Genomic DNA, 15,789 nt, shown 5'->3' with positions numbered 1-15,789 from the left:
TAGAAAAAGCTATACGTAATTCAAAAGATAACAAAGCGGCTGGCCCAGATGAAATTCCTTCGGAAGTACTCAAACTCCTCGATGAGAGAGGTATTACAGCACTGCATAGAATATTTAACATTATATATGAGACGGGTCACTATCCCAGGCAGTGGTTGAGCTCTACATTCATTCCCTTGCCTAAGAAGACAAATGCAAAAAGATGCGAAGATCATAGACTTATTAGCCTGATGAGCCACACCCTAAAAATATTTCTTAAAATCATACACCAAAGAATATTCCGAAAGTGTGAGAGAGATATAAGCGACTCACAATTCGGGTTTAGACAGGGGTTAGGCACAAGAGAAGCAATAGTCGCAACACAGGTGCTTGTCCAGAACTGTTATGACCAGAGGAAGGACGTTTACCTCTGTTTCATAGATTATGAAAAGGCATTCGATCGAGTACAGCACCACAAATTAATGCAGCTCCTCAAAAGACTCGACCTGGATCAGAAGGATATCCGATGCATTGAAAACCTTTACTGGAGCCAAACAGCGCAAATAAAACTAGGCGGCAATATGTCCAACAACATACGAATCAGGAGAGGGGTGCGACAGGGGTGCGTGTTGTCTCCACTCCTGTTCAACTTGTACTCCGAGGCAATTTTCCGAGTGGCACTTGAAGATGTGGAAATGGGAATCAGAGTAAATGGGACATGGATTAACAATATCCGTTATGCGGACGATACCGTCCTAATCGCTGAAAACATGCACGACCTACAACAACTGGTTGATAAGATAGGAGAACAGAGCAAAGCAATGGGTCTAAACATTAACACCAAGAAGACGAAATTTATGATTATTTCAAGAAACCCAAATATGCATAGAAACGCCATCATAACATTCAATGCAACGCCGTTAGAGAGGGTAGATAAATTCAAATATCTGGGTGTCTGGCTCTCTGAAGATTGGACATCAGACAGAGAAATAAAATGTCGCATTGAACAAGCCCGACAAGCATTTCTGAAGTTTCGAAGAGTTCTTACTTGTCCTGATTTTGATCTCAACCTGCGACTGAGATTCGTGAAGTGCTACATCTGGTCGGTGCTTCTTTACGGCATGGAAGGCTGGACATTGAGGAAGACTGCGATTAACAGGCTAGAGGCCTTCGAGATGTGGCTGTACCGCAGGGTCCTCAAGGTGCCTTGGACGGCTAGATTGACAAACGAGGAAATTCTGAGACGCGTCGACAGACAACGTGAATTGTTTGAAACTATTAAGAAGAGAAAAACGGCGTACCTAGGACACATTATGCGGAACAACAAATATCAATTTTTACACTTACTGATCGAAGGTAAAATTGAGGGAAGAAGAGGGATCGGAAGGAAGAAAATGTCCTGGCTGCGAAACATCAGGCAGTGGACAGGGCTGCACGATATACAGTCCTTGATACATACCGCAAGAAATAGAGAAGCGATGGAAAATGTTATCGCAAACATCCATTAGTGGATATGCATTGGAAGAAGAAGTCGCAATTCAGGTGATCGATATCCATATAGTTGTATTATGTCACAATTCGGGCCAATTCTCAGTTATCAAGTAGTTTGTCAAGATTCAGGTAAGTAATGTATATACATTTATTTTATTATTTATTTAGAGTTTATAATATTGTAGAGTAGCGTTCTTTCGGTGTTTTTTATCCATATTTTTAGCTTGTATCTAAACTGATAACAATTTTGGATATTCCTTATATCTTCAGGTAGAATGCTGAATATTTTAGGGGCCAAGTATTGGTTGCATCTTTGGCCAATTGTCTTTGCAGCTCTGATAGTAGTGGGACGAGTACCTTTTATTCTCGTGTGATATATGTGAGTAGAATGTGTTATATCATTTTTATTTTTATGAATATCCATCAGAGTCTTAAATGCATATAGTTGTGGCTTATTACATTCCATGCAATCTAAAGAGCAATTTATTTCAGATTTGTGGGTTGTTAATGTTATGTCCTTCATTTTTGAGAATACGTATTTACCTAAAATGCAAGGCATGCGTGCAGCAACTATTAGATCTTGATTGTTAGGTACATGACTTCTAAGAGTTTTTATGATAGAAGGTGGATGGCAAGGCATAGAGGATGGTAAGGCATAGAGAAAAATTTGCGGATAACTGAACTCTCTCCATCATTCGATGGAAGGATATCCTGCATCACGTTAGAGTCAGATTCTGCGATGCGACTAGGGGTGTTGAACAATAATTTATTAAGAAGTCTTCTGGGATGAGAATTTTTAGTGAGGAGGGGATGTAACCTATGGAGGGTGGATTGCAAGAGATGAGGTCTGACACACTCGAAAAATTCTTCTTTATTCAAGATGCAAAGTGGATCTATAGAATCCCAATGTTAACTAATATTTTCTAATGCGGCATCAAGTCTCAAGTGTGATATTAGAAGAAAGAGACTCAATATCCAAACTTACCATTATATCTATGGTTATAAGGAATTTTGAAATTTTGAATGATATTTGAGAATTCGAGATAATAATTGTTGTTGCTCCTGTTATGAGAAATGGACAAAATGTTGGCAATAAACCTAGAGAGTTTGGAATTGGGAAAAATCAATGCAAGCAACAGTCGGAACGGACTGACAGACGAAGAGGGTTTGTGGATTTTATTGTTGATAGATAATGGATATTATTATTTATATTGAAGTCTCACATTGTTTTAAGGTTTATTAAACTTACTTCTATATGTTTTTACAACATAATGTAATTTCCAGTGGCCCTGAAGAAGGATGAGTGATTATCCGAAAGCTTGGCTGAGAATATGAAGAGCTAAAATTGTGAAAATTGACTACATACCCGATCAACTTTCCGTTCGAAAACCTATAATTCAATTTCTGTAAGTATGCATTTTTTGAAAATTTGATTCCTTGATTTACGCTCTGAAAAAATAATGGCCTTCATTCTCACTCTAAGATATTCAATATTATAGATTTTGTACAAAATTTCATTCGGAAAGTTTCCAAGAAAAGCTCTGTACGATAGACGTACGTACATTTTTCATTCAATTTTTGGATTCGGAATATTCCAAAACGAGCATCAAATTAAAAATAATCAATTTTCAAAAAATAATAATGTTTACATCATTAACTTGTCCCAATTTTCTCCAACATTTTACTATTGTGGCCGAGAGGTGCTACACGACTACCCAAATTATAATAAATGTCGTGAAACAAGTGTAATTTATGACATTGAAGAGAGGAATATAAAATTTCATCAAGATAAGACCGAGAAAATCCAAGCATTGATATCTCCCTAGAGAAGGTTATTATGACAAGAGAACTTCCGCCGGCATTATCAGAAAAGCTAGTGACTGATATTTTTTTCTTTCTCAGACTATGAAATAGAACTAATATTTTCACCACCCATTTGTGAATGATATTTAAGTAAAACCAGCAATTTACGTATTTGAAGATTGATTCTCATTGAATTCCGAGTATTCTAAGAAAAAGTACTCCAGTTTCCCATATCAGATCGGAAGAAAACACGTACCGAACGTATATTAATGACTTGAACACCGCAATCTTTCATCTACGCTGAAATAACAAGGGAAAAAACTGCTGAAGAGTAGATTTTATCGGAAATATCGCACTGCTCCAAATGAAAGTTATGAGAGAGTTCCACATCTGCTGAGCCAGCATAAGTGCATCGAACAAAAGGATAATGTCCCGTTTATTATGGGAGAGTTCAACAAAAAATTCACGCTCTCTACGCGGAGAGTGGGCCCTAGACGTGCCTGTCTTGAGATCGATCCGGTCGGTGTTGAACTGATAAGATTCCCGCATATTTGAATTGCGTTCCTACCAATGAAGGTGAAAGCGTGGAATCCACTTTTCGTGTTTTTGCGGTGTTTTATGTCTTCAGACAGCTGTGAATTATTCATCTTTGAGGGTGGAATATTTTGCCCTCAGACGAATTTGTTTTATTGGAATTTTTTCGGTAGGGTACTAATAATAGATGATCAATTTTTCTGAATTCCATGTTATCAAAAAATTTTTTGCTTTCAACTCAAATTTCTTTCTTTCAATAAATCTTGACCATCATATGCATGGTACAAACTTTCGCTCCGAATAGCTATTTCTGGACCAGAGCAGCCTTTGCTCATCCACAATTTCGACTTCAACAGCACTTCAAATGAATAGATATGTAGGTTTATCATTTTGGACGAAACCTTTTTCTGTTCAATTCATTCAAAATTTTCTAAAATGTTATGATTCCGATTTCAAAATTTAAATTCTATATTCAAGGAAATATAGCAAGAGAATTCTTGACATTTTGTCACAAAAATTTCTGTCTTGTCTAGTGGTGATTTGTATTTCGAATCCCGAACTAGAAGAATAGTTCTCTGTTTTTAGGGAACCCTTGAATTATTCACTGCCGAGTGAATAATCAATTTTGCTTGACCTAAGGATCTATTGTGCATCCTCACGCTGTTAACCATTCTGGCAACAGTGTCCCAATGAATCACCTCTTTATATCCATCACTTGTTCCGACTCTAACACCAGGAGTCAAAATGTTTTAGCCTTCTCCGGTGAACAGCACCACATTTGCATAGCAAGTGTTTGGCCATCTCAGTGGCTTCTTGACAAAAGCGACATGTGTCTTCAGCGCTTTTCCCTTGTTTCTCACATAATACTTCACAGAACAAGATCGTCGAGTAGGAGAGAAGTGACTTGTTCTATCTTCGACCATTGATCATCCAGCAGAACGCAAGTTTCTTATTTGGTTCCCATTCCTTAACTGACATCGCTGGGAAGCCACAAAATGACTCTGGCCAGTCGGTCTGTCGTTTCATTGCCAGGTATCCCGAAGTGGACAGGCACTTGAATAAGGTTGACCTGGTTCCTTTCTTCGGGTACGTTTTACATTCCCAGACTAACTTTGACTTAACTAATGGGTAAGTTCAGATGAAGTTACATAGACTCATAGAATTTGATAAGATATTCTAATCTGCACAAGCTCCAAGCTTTTCAGAGGCCTTACACTGGCCTGAAAGAGTCTGGATAGAAACATTGAACCATCATTGACATAAAAACTTCCAAGCTACTTATTGACCGCACTTCATTAACTGAAAATCTTAGTTCTTTAATGATGCAATTAACGTAGGAATGAACGAACACTATAAATCTGAAAAAAAACAAAAGTTCATTCTACATAAAATTTAAAATGGTTATTCACTTATTCACTCTCAACTCAGTTTGATCTGCCGATGCTGATGCATTTTTTCACTATTCTCCTTGCGTTCAATGATTCAATGCTTTAAATGATTATACTATATATAGTGCTGATAATTCGGAATCTTGAAATGAAATATCTAAGTGTTAACACAAAATGCATAAAAAATTTCAAAAGGAGAACAATATTTTCCTGTCTTTCTAAAACTGTAAAATCTGATTGGAAAAGAAAGAAATCTACATCCCCTACCTCTGGAAATAGATCGAATACGTCTACGTATACCTCCCTTTCCTCGAATCGATAGTGCAAATGGAATTATTGCTTCAAATGATCGCGTCAAAATATCCTTACTCGATTAATGGGATTTCATATCTGTTTTTTACATTGTTAATCCACAATATCGAGATGTATCGTTGTCAGTAGGTACTTTATCCACACAAAAACACGAACGGATTATTATTCTGAAAGAATTGTGTTTGGAATAATGAATATCTGCTATCAAAACGAACTAATGCATGCAGCATGAACCAACTCCGTCGCTTCTGAGGAAAAGGAACTAATTGTTGTTTTTTTCTATATTCTTTTTCAGTTTTCTAAGGTTCAGATCAAGTGATTCACATAAAGCTCCGCACCAGGTCATTTTGAATAAAAATGTGAATTTTCATACCGATAAGATTTGCAGTTACGAAATTAATAGAAACACAAATTTCGAACAGCCTAATTTATGGACTTCGTAGTAGGATTTTGCTCATGTTATAACTCAATCGAGATCTTGAAAATATCGAGGATAGAATCTGATTTGAGGACGGATTCGGCTACAGTGTCTCGAACGTTATCGTTTGATAACATTTGGGGCCAAAAATTCTAAAAATACAAAAATTGTGACGAAATGATAAAGCGATCGGTTTGAAAAACGAGCGCTCAAAAAATTTAGTGTTGTGTGCAGAAATTAAACTTTTTGAATATAAGGGTAAAAAATTAGAAGGCCGTAAGTTTTGATACCTCGATACGAATTGTTTCAAGAAGAAAACGAAGTAGTTTTATTGTAGCGTTCCAATAAGACATCGATGAACAAAACACATTCACCGCATAATAAATCACATAAAATTTGCTTATCCTCATTTTTCTGAATATAATCGACCACCGAAATATTTTCAGTAATGCAGTAAAATACTTATAAAATGGTTCAATGCCGTTTTCACTTATAAAGAAAACAAAAATTCCCCTAAACATAAATCGAATGATTGTAAAAAATATGGGAAAGAGCAAAGTGTGATCTCCAAATGGTACGAATCGTTTGTTTTCAGTTATCTTTCTCGAAAAAGAGATAATAAGATGGAATGAGAAGAAAACTGGGAACCGGTCGTAAAGGACAAAACGCCAGGATATAAAAATTCACATCTGAGAAAGACAGTCGACGTTATCCATGGGCAATCGGGAACATCTGGCTGAAGGATGCCTCTCTTGTCGAGTTACGATGTGGAAAATAAATAGAATAATAAAACAGATATGTCTGTGTCATTCTGGCGTATCCTCGAATTTAGGTACGTATTATAATCTTCACAAATTGTGAATTATGGTTTGTTCGCACTCGAAAAATTGCCGCAGTATCTGTAACTTCCAATGCAAGTGTTTCCATCCGGAAAAACATGGATACAGAAGGAACAGAATGATTTCATCGGGATGCTGGGGAGGGAAAAATTGTTATTGTGTTTTTCCAGCGGTATCAAATTTCATTCGGGATGAGAGTGAAAAGTGAAGTCTCTGGTAACGCATCGTTTGAATTGTGCGAGGGCGTATGTTGGAAGTGATATCTGGTTACGAGCCTTAAATATTTTCAATCAACATAAACTCGAAGAAATGACACTGCCTAAGAAGTTTTCATTTTCCGTAGAAAGAGAAGTTTGAAGGGGGAATGAGCACTTCGCATTCAGAGAGATTTCGTGATTAGAACTGAAGAGGTTTCTTCGCATATTATTATTTTTAATCACTATACTGCTAGGCCTCTTTTAGACCTTTCTGAGCAGCTCAGATCTGAGGATTAGGAAAATCGATTGAGTTTTATGCAGACCATATCTAATAGCGACAGACACGTCATGATTTGATTACTTGTTTTACTAAAGATTTTTTCATGTTTGAGCTGTTACTTCCTTCCAATACTGAACCACCACACATTGGAAAGTATTTCTGAATTCGGAAGATCAAGTTCAATTTGAAGAAAAAAGTGGTCGATATCGAAGTAGAATTATTAGTATAGTGGTGAGAGGTGAGGACATTTTTTTCATTTCGGAAACACATCGTTATGTGAATTATTGGAGTAGAACCAAACTTTTTGTGTATTTCTTCTACCTCTAAGTGGAATTTTGAAATAACATAGGACCCAGAAGCTTATATCTACTTCCAATAAATATTCAATCGATTCGGTTCTTGCTTGTAGAAATAATAAAAAGTAATTTCCACACATGTGTGTGGAAATTTCCTTGTTTTATTTCCTAAAATTATATATCGATATTCATTTAACATTTTTTGAAAACAAATATTATTAATATTAATAAAAGAAGATACAATGAAACACTTGACTTGATGTTTCACAAAATTGTGAAACGTTAAGTGAAGTGTTTTATTCTATTTTGTTATCATATATTAAAATTGAAGTTATATTTCATCATCATCATCATCAATTTCCAATATTATAAGATTATGTTTTTTTGTATATATCTTTCTTTTATTTACCTCAACAGAAAATAAATTTTTTAATCATTGTACATTTTCGAATATACATAGTTCAGAATTAGTTATTGACATCACAGACTGTGGAAAATCGAAATGGTTATGGCTCATTCAGTAATATTTTCAATTGGAGAATTCGGGTTGGTATTGGAAGAGATTGAATTTAGTTCAGTTTGTTTGTGATATTGGTTTTGATCCAAAATATTGTAAAACTTAATTGTATAAATTTTGAATATCCATCGATTAATTAATTTGAGTATTTATACAAGTACTGTTGGAAGAATTTTAGAGAAAAGAAGAAGGCAAGTCATTACAACCCGTGTTACAGCCTGGCTTATTAGTGGAAGAAAATCTGTTCAATACGATAACACCTTCTGAGAACCATTGAATGATTTGATTGTTACCAAAATCGAAAGCAACGAATATGTGTACTTAGTAGTTGATCAAAGGAAATTCTTACTGAAAATCAGAAAAATATAGTGAATAGAGTATTATTTTATGGTAAATACAGAGAATACTTGCGACCAAATGTGAAATTCATTTATCTGCATGAAACTTGGATATTCGGAAATAGTAGTCTAGCCTTATTCAACAGTGGGCTCTAGAAAGAAAAACAAAAGGTTTGCTAAGTATATTCAAAGGTTGAGGTAGAATGTACACTAGTTGGAAAATTGATGGATTTTTACCTGGATGCTTTTTTCCATAAGTTTTACCATGAATCTATGAATGGATAATTATTTCATAACTGGGTTGTTAAACAAATAATACCGTGTCTGTAGATAATTGGTATGATGTGTGTTAGTTCACAGCTCAAATGATGCAATTCAAACATTCTTTGCAGAATGATTATTGAGGAATATAGACAAAAATAGTTCGACAAATAACCAAAGTTGATATCAAGAAATATAATTAAGATCTGTTAACAAAGTTTTAGCATTGCATATACCGGGTGTAACAGGATCATGGTACACCCCCCGTATCTCCGTTAGTTTTGAAGGTAATAGATTGAAATATCCCATTATTATAATAAGCGACACATTTTGATCTATAATTGATTTTTTTTTCACTTCCTGTTTCGCCGGAAGTGATACCAATTTTCGATTTTCAAATGGAACACCTTGTATATTATTATATTTCTGAAATTTGTATAATTTTCTGAATTCAATGATATCACATAAGTAACATTTCAAAATTTTTATAATTTAATTTTTAGTTTTCTATTTGAGTTTTCTATTTGGTTCCGTTTTTTTCCAATTGACCCGTCTAATACTAGAAAAATCTAAATCCCGTCAAAAATACTAAATTGCGTTTATTATGAGCAAATAAAATTTGTCGTAATCGTTTTTGGGGTAAGACTCAATTTTTTCAAGTGGAACCATATTGGTACCGTGGAACCATTTATTAGTAATATTGATAAGGAATTTATCCATACCTGGTAATAAAATGTGTGATCAATACAATCAAAATTACAGCTAAGAGAAGATAAAAAAAATACAATTATTTTGTTTTAGCCGTAATTTTGATTGTATTGATCGCACATTTTATTACTAGGTATGGATAAATTCCTTATTAATAGTACTAATAAATGGTACCACGGTACCAATATGGTTTCATTTGAAAAAAATGAGTTTTACCCAAAAAACGATAACGACAAACTTTACTTGCTCATAATAAACGCAATTTACTATTTTTGACGGGATTTAGATTTTTCTAGTATTAGACGGGTCAATTGGAATAAATCGGAACCATCATGGCACACTTAAATGGAAAACTAAAAATTTAATTATAATAAAATTTTCAATGAATTTCAAATTATGCTTGATATTCAGATAAATACTGACAAATGAATTTTAATTCATTTCAAGAGATTACCATGTGATAAAGACATAAAGGGTGAAGAAATGCAAGGACGCTGTACGATGAATTTGTGATTCACCATTTTGTAAGATTCAGACTCAAAATGGCGGAAGCGCATTTTCATATCCTCACGGGCTCAATACTCCTATCGACGGCCCTGGGTCTGGATTATGTGAGTGATGTGGTAAAGACGTTCATTAATCCAGCTGCAATTACCCCAATCAATACCCATCAGGATAACATTATTTCTCGAATTAGCAGCACGAAGTCGTGCCGCCTAATTAGGATTCTTTTCACATATCTCCACCGTATCTGTTGTTCTTAGCGAAAACTTAGTAATTGAATGTCAGCACCAAACGCTCCGTCAGATTCCTGGGGAACTTATCTGAAAGTCATTTCTCCCTGTCCATTTATTCTTATTATGCAAATTAATTTAAATCTCCCGTATCAGAGCCGGCTTTCGCGGCAACATCCTAAGTATTCACAAATGATCACGACCTGATTTATAATTTATCTTAACTTAAACAACTTGCGGAGCAGTTAAACTTCTAGATTTGAGCTGGCGTTTCGCGTCAAGATGCGGGTTTCACGGGATGTGGGAGAAAGCAGGAGGGTGTTTGTAGTTGTCTTGAATATCATTAGTCAACAAAAGACCATACTAGAATAACGCTTAGGCTTTTGTTGGGATTTGGTTGGGTATAATTGAAGTATGAATGTGTACCGTCATTTTCCGGTTGAAAATTATTCACCTATTTCTCACCGTTCTCATTTGTGATATCCAAGGAGGCAGGTATGATGTATAAATGACGAAAAATAATGAGGCTCATTTATATCTTCAAAGCACTTCGCTATTTCTCTCGTTAGTAGTTGATACCTACGCATACAGTTTTTCATTTATATATTTGAAGTAATAATTTTTTTTAATAGTAATAGTTTTTCATTAATTTCACAGATGAAGAGGTAGAGATGGATAAATAGATAAAAAATGATTTCATTCATTTCTACACGGTTTCCCGACTTCAAGCCTGAATCGGTTAACAGGCTAGGATTATTCTTGATTTTCTTATGATTCTGATTAGCAAGGTTAACTCGAAGTTCTCATGAAGCTTACAATTATCATTTTATATTCACTTGCACAATCCCATCTGGGTTGGAATTGGAATTTTATATTTAGTTTTTTCGATATTCAAAATTTTGCACTTTGAGTATTTATTTTTCAATATTCTTTCCAAATTATCTGTTGTTTTGATGATATCGACTCCCAAAATTTGAATTCTGCCGGTTTTTTGAATTACGGAATTGTTGAATTTTTTTTTTCGAGATAATTCTTCTTGAATTCTCTTATTTTGGTTCGGCGATCAGCATGAAATTCAGTACGAAGATTGAAATTATCTTTCAACATGCAGCGACAAATTTTCTTCAAGAACTACTATGTCGGACATTCACGATCCGTATCTACCCTGAAAGTTCCTAGGATCTTCCGCCCGAAAGTTATCATTTATACGCCAGACATATAACAGAATCGAAATAAGGGACGGATTCATCATCGCCAAATCAAACCTTGGTATGAATTCTTGACACATGATCTTCCAAAGCGTTTAACTTTCAGTGATCAGAGGAATGAAATTACTGTTATAGCTTTTTTTAAGATTAAAATTGAAAGAGAAAATATAAATATTGAATAGCCTATTGATTATCTTCAAATTGAAATTCTAAACGAAATTCTAAAATAATTTTTCAAATTAGGATAATTTTTATAATTAGTGATATATTCAGAAATTGAATTATGTTTTGTTGAAAATTTGAAATGTTTGTAATACTAATTCACTAGTATTGAATTTGGCAAACCAGAAGTAACCCAAAAACAACAGATTTCAAAATATTCAATCAATTTCTCAAGAATAGAATACAGCGAATACAACTCGGGAAGTTCATAGTGCTGGAGTTAATAAATAATAATGATATTCATTCAATTCAAAAAATTTTAACAAAATAACGATTGAATTCGTCAATGGAGAACTAAAAAATACATTGACAGATACATCAAAATATACAGGAACTCATAAGGTGAGTTTTAACGAAAGAAAAAACAAAAATTTTTAAATGAGTGATCACAGTTTTCGAAAAAATTCAAAACAAAATTTTGATCTAATGTGTACATATTCATTTTAGTCTTTTCGTGTCTGCTACTGTTTTCTTGAAAATTTTCAAGCAATTCTCTGTAAATTTTCAGAAAGAAAATAAATTATCATAAATATTCAATTGGTAAGTTTTAATGAATGAACTAATTGTTTTGGTACTCATTTTCAGTTTGTAGAAATTATTTACAAAGATTCGATGGACGATAGATCATAACGATAAAAGTGGCACTGCAAAGACCGTTGAACTTGAAGAATTAATCATAACAAGAAAAAACTGAATTATAATAAAACAAGTGGACTATTACATGTTGAAACTGTTTATCCTCTACTCTTACAAGTCACTTTTTGTCTTTTGATAGAATTCAACTCTTTCAAAGACTCCCGGAATATTTCTTACTGGATCTAAAACTTCTATTTGATGATGCAATTTTTCTACGGTATTCACTGTATTCAGACGCCACCATAAAAAAACTAGTTGAATCTTACTATCTAGCTATCAATTACACGAGTTCATTCCGCCGGATCCACCTGTTTTCACGATTTTCGTTCGAATATTCCCGAGCTCTTCGGAAAAAATGAGCAGGATCTCCGTTGTTCATGCACCACATTTCACGTACAGTTAACTCATTAAATAATAAGTTTTCTGCAAAAAAATATAGAGTTGACTTCGTTGACCAATTAAATAATTGTCATTAATACCACTCTACACATTCGAAGAAAATTTCGTTTGGAAATGCGTTTCCACAATTTTATGTGGATTCTCGTCAGTCCATATTTGATCATTATGAAACTTTATATTCTGAATTCTTAAAGAAGCTGCTGCATCAGTAAAAAGAATTCTGCAATAAAAATGACGATTTTTTATTATTCAACTAAGAGAGGTCCATATCTATACCGTTTCAGCAATTAGTTCATAAGTTGGTACACTTTATTTCATGCTAGACACCAGCGATTTATATGAGGTTTTCATTATTATTCATTTCGTCATTGCGAAAAATCCTTATATTTATCATATAATTTTATCTAATGGAAAAAAAGAAATGAGATTAATTTTTTATTGAAGAATAATTATATTCATGACATGACTTTCTACACAAACATTTATTTTTCATAAATTTTCACATAAAAACATTATACAAAAGTCTTCTCGAAGGCTTTTTGAGATTGTTTCACTGAAAAGTAGTGGGATCTCACTCTCGCTGAGGATAGAGGAATAGTTGAACTTTGGCAGATCACGAGAATGCCACGTGGTATGAATCCCTTTCAAGGTACCACTGACAAAAACTAATCCTTTTGAATTTCCTTCTCAAACTTCTTCTTTTTCTCACATAAAGATAAGAGGTCAAATTTCTGTCCCACAAAATTTAATTATCCTAGTTGAAACGTTATTAGTACCATACAATGCTATTTTAATTCTGGTGTAAAAGTATACGACTGAATTAGTGGTTCCTTTGAAGACAATCACAGAGTATATCTTAATTATAGCGAGAATTATAGTGCATCGAATCAAACTAATATTTCTTCGAACATTCCATTGCTTATTCAGAGCCAATGTGATGATTACAGAATAATTATTCAATATTCGAGTATTGCTTCGAATTCCTCAACTTTCATTCAGTTGCTTAGTTTACTGATCAGTAACTGTTGAGATTAACCATGAATTCAGCTTATTCATTCAGTTCAATAAAGTTTCCTTATTAATAGGAAGTAGGAGTATGCTTAGAACTTTACGGGTTATCGATTGCAGTCAGATGAAAAACAAGAATGTCTGTCTTGTACTTCAGAATGGATTCCTAGCAAATTAGTAAACTATGCCACCAACGAAGTAATCCATGGATATTCTGTCTTATCAAATTATATCTTCAACTAAATTCTGGCGGAAATACTTTATTCATAAATCAGAAGTGTTATCGAGTTTATTGATTACATTGTGAAAATCAGTGATAAAATATTATGGAAGAATTTGAGATACTGAATTTCAACAGTAAGATATGCAAGCTATTGTGGAATCAACAACAAGAAACCGAATCAATCCATATATTACATTATGTTTTTATTGACCTCAATCTAAAGGTTTATTGATTTATTGTTATAACAGCATTTGCTAAGAAAAACCGAATAAATATATGAGAAGGATGTTTTTGCGGAAGTTTTTTTCAAAATTGGAGACGCATTTTGGTTCTAAAGTTCAAGAGATATTTAGCTTTATGAAAGTTTTCCAATATTAATATTACATTATCACATACATTGTGTAGGCAATATATTCACGTTTTTAAATTTTTCCAAGAAAAATTATTTCATCAATGACAAGAAATATGATATCCATTTGAGGATGAAATAAAATTATCCGAAATAAAGAAAAGAACTAATGAATGGAATAAATAAATAAACATAAGGACTCATAATAATTTTCCTTCATTCGAGTCAAAATCTATACTGAATCCACATACTAAAACCTCATCGCAATAGCATGATTCTGAGAGATGGTCTTGATAAGAAAACGGAGAAATTCGCTACTAAAATAATGATCGAAGACAAAACGTCCCAATCAACAAAAGTAAATACATAAAGAATTATTTCTGAAAATTATATATTAATGTTCAGTTGACGCTGTCTTGAATAATTATTTGATCATTTCTAATGTACAGGGTGGGCAAATAAGCGAGGTAAGTGGCTATATTTCAGGATTCACTCATCATAGAGACTTGCGGTAGAAATTTTTACCACTAAAGTGCACAAGAAAACACACTGGAAATTGTTTTGAAATTAATACCTCTACCGTTAGGGGGCGTAATAGCTATTCTCGAGAAGAAAAATGGATTTTACTCGAAAATGTTTTGTATGAAGTTGAAGCAAAATTATCATCACTGCAATCCTTGGAAAATTCTCTATCTTTTGAATTTACGACATCAAATAGGGGTAGGGGAAAGGGAGAAATCTGACTGATTGAAATGCATGTAACTTCAGTTTGGCTCAACATTTTTGAGGAAATCAGATCTCTTCTGGGAGATAATATCTTGCCGATTGAGGACAAAATATACTCATGATGAATTTGTTTTTGCTGCTTTCGATAGAGGGGGCTCAGTCAGAACTTCATTGTTTTGTTCATTTTACTCCGAAATTTCAAATGTTATGATAGGATTTTCTTAACAGAAACAGAAGTTCCATCAAATTTGCATAAAAAAACCTGAAGGTCGCAAAGCGGTTTTTCATCAGGCGTTCTGGAGTTATGGCCGAATGAAGATATTCTTCAACTGATGCACTTAAAAACCAAATTGTGTCTTCAGGTTCTGACAGAAACGGAAATCCCATCAAATCTGTATGAAAAACCCAAAAGGTCGCAAAGCGATAGCTTCAGGCGTTCTGGAGTCATGGCCGAAAGAAGACACAATTTGTTTTTTCAGTGCATCAGTTGGAGAATATCTTTTTCCGGCCATAACTCCAGAACGCCTGAAGCTATCGGTTTGCGACCTTTTGGTTTTTTCATACAAATTTGATGGGATTTCTGTTTTTGTCAGAACCTAAAGACAAAATTAGATTTTTCGCAGTGCATCAGTTGAAGAATATCTTCTTTCGGCCATAACTCCAGAACGCCTGAAACAACACTTCGCGACCTTCAGGTTTTTTTTTATGCAAATTTGATGGAACTTCTGTTTCTGTTAGGAAAATCTTATCATAACGTTTGAAATTTCGGAGTGAAATGAACAAAACAACGAACTTCTGACTGAGCCCCCTCTATCGGAAGCAGCAAAAACAAATTTATCATGAGTATATTTTGTCCTCATTCAGCAAGATATTATCTCTCAGACGAGATCTAATTTCCTCAAAAATGTTGAGCCAAACTGAAG

This window comes from Harmonia axyridis, chromosome 2 (genome assembly GCF_914767665.1).
Source record: "Harmonia axyridis chromosome 2, icHarAxyr1.1, whole genome shotgun sequence".
NCBI classification, from domain to species: Eukaryota; Metazoa; Arthropoda; class Insecta; order Coleoptera; family Coccinellidae; genus Harmonia; species Harmonia axyridis.
The sequence above is the reverse complement of the archived record's forward strand: the minus strand, read 5'-3'. Positions refer to the sequence as shown.